Genomic DNA, 6,948 nt, shown 5'->3' on the forward strand with positions numbered 1-6,948 from the left:
GAATGTAAACAAGGACTATCACCAAGACTGTATCAGCCTTTGGCACTCTGAGCTACCAGGTCAGACGTAGCAGAACATCTGGATTTCTTTAGGGCACAAAATTAAAGGGGACGTATCATTCTCATTTCCAGGTTCATACTTGTATTTTAGGTTTCTACTATAAAGTGTTTACATGCTTTAATGTTCAAAAACACATTATTTTTCTCATAGTGTCTGTCTGAATATACCTGTATTCAGTCTTTGTCTGAAAAGCTCCGTTTTAGCACCTGTCTCTTTAAGACCCCCTCCTGAAAAAAGTCCAGTCTGCTCTGATTGGCTTGTGAGAAAAATATGGTGCACCTTTACAAAGGTAGTCCTCAAGCTGTGGGCGATATATTCTAATGAGCCTGCATGTGACATAGGAAGGGGAGCCAGTTTTTAATGATATGTCCCCTTTAAAAGAGCTTAATGTTCTTCCAGCATAGCTGAATCTAAGTTATTTGGCATCCTAGATGGAGTTAGACAGCATTCCCATGAGACATTTGGCATCCATCACATTCACGCACAACCACAAACCACCTTAGCTACAATGTTGTGGAAGTGTCTCAGTGAACCAAACTAAGTCTATGAATAAATTATGTCTACTTGTACTTATTTAATGGCCTGAGTTGTGACACTTTCTCACACTTAAGTCCTAATGAATCCAAGAAAAGAAAAATCAGTGATGAAGTTTTTCACAACAGCCTAAGAAAAGCACATGAATGCCATGGAGGGAGAGGCAACGCTTGTTGGGGATTGTTAAAAGTGATTCATCATTTTCACTATGGTCTGTTTGTTTGTGGTACCCAAGACATCACAATTCACTTCTCAATTATAGCATCTTAATTAATTCACCACAAGCTAAATTTGGCCCAAATTTTTACAGTTAAATCTCTAATACTCTCAGTCAATCTAGTCAAAGCAAACTATTTAATAAAGAGCAGCAAACATGCACTAAAAATGATGCTTCTTTTGTGGCTACTGCACACCCTTAATATACAGTCAGACATGCATACGCAATGGTTCGTGCATGCGTTTTCATATGGATGTCCAGCAACACATGTCATTCCATGCATACAGTCTTTTCAAAATAAACTTCCGTCTTCAAAGGAAACAATTTTAACATTTACATTTAGGAAAAGACCTGAAAAATAGAACTGCGATTATAATAGTAAAACAAGCTTCTTTTTTAACATTATTTACTTTAAAAGCAATATTTTTAAGGCTGTAGTCACAGTTGACATATTTGGTAACTTTTGTTTCTCAAATACATAATGTAAAAAACAAAAAATGGAAATTAACTTTTTAAATATTTGCAGAGATGAGACAAATAGGTCATAGACAGTCACACAGGATGCTCGGTCTTATAAGTCACAGTAGACATGGAAACGGATACACAAACGCCAGAGACTCATCGGCAGTCCCGGCATCATCCAAGGCAACATGTCTCGTCATCTTATCTGTAACTGTAATGACTAAATTTATCAGTGTCACTGCTGACGGGAGCATGTCAGGGTTGGTGGATCTGTTGGGTCGGTTACATTCACACTGCAGCTGACAGCGTCCCAATGCAGATTTCCTCTCTCACATGTGACACAGGTCAGATGATCAGAGTGACATAAGTCTGTGTGGAGGCACATTTTCTCAATTCTCATCTGAAACATTGATTTTTGATACAAAATCACTTCCTGAGCCCGTTCAACGCACTTGTGACTTTAATTTGAAAGCTCAAGACAGAAATCTTTACTGTTGCCATGAAAAATAAGTAACTCTTGTTTCTGCACCTCAGCTCTGTTAAAATGTGAAGAGACATACCAGTATTCTTACAAATTGTGAGGGAAACACGAGACAAGTGTCACGACAAAACAGATGTGGTGTCCTTCGTTATGATGACTAAGTTTAATTCATGCTTAGTCGCTCTGCAATCTCTTGACGTAGATGGTTGTCGTAGATCACAACTATTGCTGTCACATACAGTAAATCATGGATGACGTCAAGGTTTGACGCACAGAGTCGGTGTGACAGGGTAATTAATTCACAACCACTTCCACAAACAAGGTCTGGCAAATAAACTAAAAAAAATGGACTTTCACCCAGGAGACCGGTGTACGTGTCCCGTGTGAAACCACATGTCAAAGTTGGTTTATTTGTCCTCTAACTTCCGTACATAAGTTACATCACTTCCGGTGTTATTTAAACCCAAACCGCAATCTTTTTTTTGCCTAAGCCTAACCAAGTCGATCTATTCCTAAAGGTAACTAAGTAGTTTTATTTTGAAAAGACTAGAGCGGTAATTGACACGTACGTCACGTAATGCTGGGCATTCATAGGAAAACGCACGAAAAATAAGTTGTTGAAAGTCGTGCTGAGCTTCACGAAAAAAAGGGAAATTTGTGTGTATGTACACGAATCAAATAGATTAAATTTTGTGACTATTTCATGAACTGCTGTGTGAGACTGTCTTGCCTAAAAAGGACATGCAGTGTGAACGTTGCCTTTGACACTAGACAGCAAAAGTTCAGCTCAGAAAACAAATTCAATGTAAAAAATGGACAAATTTATAATTTACAGTATTACTTAAAGTTAAAATTGAGGAGGATGTAATCATCTGTATGTCAGGGCAATAAACATTGTGTTTTTCTCTTTATGCATTCTGTATGTAGCTTTATGAAATTTACTTTTCAGATGCACATACATGAAATCAGGGTGACGGATCATAATCCATATTCGCAGTCAGTGTCACCGTGGGCAAGGCAACATGTACACAAACACCAGAAACTCAGGGGGCAAACCCCAGTGTCATCCATAGTTACTAATATTAACTTGTAGTATCGCCAACAGTGACATCATGCAACATACGATCAGTCGCACCGAGGTGACAACTTTTTTGCATTTCAAGGGGTTGACCTCACGGGCTTTCCTTTGCTGTGTTTTCAGCGTTTTAAGGAGTGACGTTATGGCTTGAAACGGCTCCCCCGTTATGTCATGCATTCCTTAGATGACACCTCAGGAGGGTGAGCCGGACACCAGGTCATCCTGTTTCTCCTCTCACACACACACACACATTCTGTAGGGTTGTAAGTCGTGAACGTGAACTTGCAAATACCTCCTTGCTCTATTTTGAGTAGATCTAAGGTCGCCCACGATGAAGACAGCAGCTGCTAGTCAGGTGACATCACATGACATTTGTGATTCCCGTTTAACCGTAGGTGTGTGTGTGTCCATGTATGTGCATGATTGTTTTTATGATTTCATATCATCACCCATTTGATTTAGCGCGCGTGTGTTGTGTCATGCTTGCTGGGAATGAGTAGCAGGAACTGTGTGTGTCCTTCGGGATGCCTTGTTTTCCTAAAACAGCTGGCTGTCAAAGCTGCATGCGTCGTACACGAGGACACAGTTTGGCAAAAACAATGTCCAGAAAAACATTTGCACTGCACTCGTCTTTAAATCACGTTGTCAAAAGCTTCATTTAAAATGTAGAGGTGAAAGTAAAACCACTGTCCTAAAAATATCACAGTCCATGATAGAATAATATCTCTTTTTCAATATGTTTCCTTGAAAATTAAAGCGATTATATGCAGATTTTTCTTCCTCTATTATTTCAGAATCTTTCAAAATATTCTGTTGGTATAAATTTGTGCTTGTAGAAAAAATGAGGAAATCCTGTTGAAAATCCTGGTGTGCATTGCTGCATGTCAGTGAGTGTGCTCCAATCCACGTACTTCCAGAAGTACACTTCAGAGTAGTGCACTTTGTGCACTCGGTACTCACTTGAGTAGTGCGTAAATTTCAGCGGGATAGGTTCGTCTCAAATCGAATACTCTGCGGCGCACTGACCGGAAATGACGATCGCAACATTTGACCGTGGCTCGCTACCCGCCAAAATATCTTCTGAAAAAAAATGAAAGCAGAGTGGAAATTACGTTTCCAACGTCATCGCCTACGCCTACGATGTGTCCTCCTGTTGGCTGAAAATGCGCTGGTATGTTTACGTATTGTATTGTTTTATTCTGTTATCTACGTATGTTTGAATAGTGGTCGTGGTCTCGCCCCTTCCGCTACGTAGCCAAGATGGCGACAGTTGAGTGTGGAAAGTGTCCAGCGTTCCACATTCAACGATTTGACCGTTTTGAGTACAACATCCGGGTACTTTGAGTGCACTGCATTTTGCCGTACTTCCTAGCGTGAACGCACTTATGCACTCAAAATAGTAAGTGTAAGTACAGAAGTACGCGGATTGGAACACACTCAGTGTCTTTTACAGTACTAGCATAGGAGTTGCCAAAGTCAGAAATGTTTAAATCCTGCATATAGGGGCTTTGATAGCAGAAAAAGTCAAGCAAAATTAGGTAAAAAGCCAACAAAAATGTGGGTGTTTTCGCACCAGTATAATATAAAATATAATATAAAATGCTTGTTGAGTGGAAAATCACGTTTTTGGCACTTCACACCTTTGAATATTGGAGTTGATCAGTTCATCACTACCGCCTGTCATCCTCCCTATATATCCAAATAGGAGGTTGGGTGGTGGTGGGAAGTGAAAATCAGATCATCTTCAGAATAAACTAATGTGCTGAAAAGAGGAATAATTCTTCAGTTCATCATGGTTTCTTTGTTTCTAGTAGGTATTTTGTTGGTGTTATCCTGGGTGTTGTATTTCTCTGTGTCTTCTCTATCTGCTCTATCTAGCTCTGTATCCTGTATTCAACAGCTGATGGCATTTGGAGGAGAATACCTCCAGCAGGGAGCACGGGAAGAGGCAGCTGAGTAATAATCCCCTCCAATCCTCTCCTTCATCACCTACACCACCCTTGTCCCACCTTAAACACACACACACATGCACAAACCTATTAAAGATGGTTTGAAACAGACTGTCATAAACATATGATATGGCTATTAACTGGGACACTTGACAAATGTCTCTGTACATTTCTTTGTTTGTTGACTTTAAAGCTCCGCTAATTAATATTTTATATACTATGACATAATACAGTTACTACATGTGCAACCCCGTCTCATGGGAAGGTGTATAAATAGCACAACATTACAAGGACATTGTCATGAGGACGCATTTTAGGCTTTTCGCGTGTCATTTGTACGGCACGCAACAAAACTACAGTAACATCCGCAGTGAGGTTTAAAAAACACTTAGTTAGGTTTAGGAAAAACATCATGGTTGGGCTTAAAATAAGAATGTAAACTAAGTCAAATATGTACGGAAACAACAAAACATAACTACCGAACACACGTCATTAAAAAACACGTGACAAACGTCACTAACATAACTTACAAAACAAAACACCGGTCTTGAACACCGGTCTCCTGGTTGAAAGTCCTGCGTTTGTTGGACCAATCCACCTCGCCTCCCACCTGCCATAAGAAGTCTTTCTTGATTTTTATTCTACGTCACTAGCTCTGAGCGTAGCAAATTTACACAAATGCATTTACATTGCAGTCAGTACAGGCTACAAGGCCTTAACATGACACGCCACAAGCAAGAAAGGCGTACTTATTGCACGCTAAATGCCTCGTGCATTGTCGTGTCATTCATAGGCCTTTCCGTGCGAACGGGCTGACGTGTCATGTGAAAAAGGCTTCTTGCAGTAATTAACTCACAGAGAATTATTACCCAACTCTGCAGATTTCCAAAAGTTTTCAGCTCCTTTTAGCTTATTGTTTTGTTTTTACTGAACATTCACTGCATGTTTCAGTCTCATCGTCTCTGATAAACCAACTGTGCAACCTGCCAAGCACCAAACAGGTTTAACTTAGCCAGTTAGATGGAAAGTGTGAAAATTTATCCTAATTTTGAGAACCACAAAAACTGTGCCACTATGTCACTGATATAAGTTCTTTAAAACATGCTTGCAAAAAGAGTTATGAAATTTTCTTATTTGCACGCAATAGTTATACAAAGGTGACATAATTAAGTTGATTATGATATACTGACTTTTACAGGTGCTTACAGCAGCATATTCCAGTGGAGATCTTAACTGTAATATGATCCAGTATCAGTGACATAATATGTATATAAATATTACAGTCCTGGTTATGTAACATGGTCGGAAACAAGGGCACCGGCTGGAAAAGGAATCAGATGGAGTCATTGTAATTAACAAGCGGGCTCAACTTTCACTAGGTTCCTCTTCATGGGTAAGTGTGTGTGTGTGTGTGTGTGTGTGTGTGTGTGTGTACAGTAGTGAGTGTGCAGGTAGAGTTACAGGGCTCAATGTAAGGGATTAGTTCGGGGGCTGGCAGTATAATTGACATAGACGAACACCGAGATGTACGCCGTGATAAGGATTTGGCAATATAGAGTGTCTCAATATAGAATAGATTTTAATAGTCAAAATTTAAAGTACATTGTGCGACTCACTGCATGTTAATTAGTGCAGCTTACTCAGGCGTCACTGATAGTATGTGCTAAACGAAATGCATAATGAGACAAGACAACGCACCAGAAATAGCAGTGAATGATAAAGAAATTTGTCTGATTAAAGCGGCAGTCTGTAACTTTGAGCAAATATGATAGTTATTTTTATAAAAGTGTCTTTACATCCTGACAGTAGTGCATGAGACAGATAATCTGTGAAAAAATCATGTTCCCTTGTGTCCTCCTAGTGCTCCTAATGGCATTTGCAAGGTTTCACTGTGCATGAAGGAAAACAACCAATCAGAGCCGAGGAGTCTCTACAGCAGCTGCCAATCACTGCTTGTCACAAACTCTGATGAAACGGTCAAACTAGGCAGCGCTGATCAAATATGAATCCATATTCTGTTACTGTAGTGCCTATTTCAATCCTCAGGCAAACTTTCATTTTACAGCTAAACAGTATTTTCAATATGTACAGTTTTTTCCGTTATGCAGCCTGTGCTAAGTGAAACCACTCAAACATCTAAAAACTACAGAAAAAAATCAGAAAATAC

The sequence above is a fragment of the Sebastes umbrosus genome, chromosome 4 (assembly GCF_015220745.1).
Source record: "Sebastes umbrosus isolate fSebUmb1 chromosome 4, fSebUmb1.pri, whole genome shotgun sequence".
Lineage (NCBI taxonomy): Eukaryota > Metazoa > Chordata > Actinopteri > Perciformes > Sebastidae > Sebastes > Sebastes umbrosus.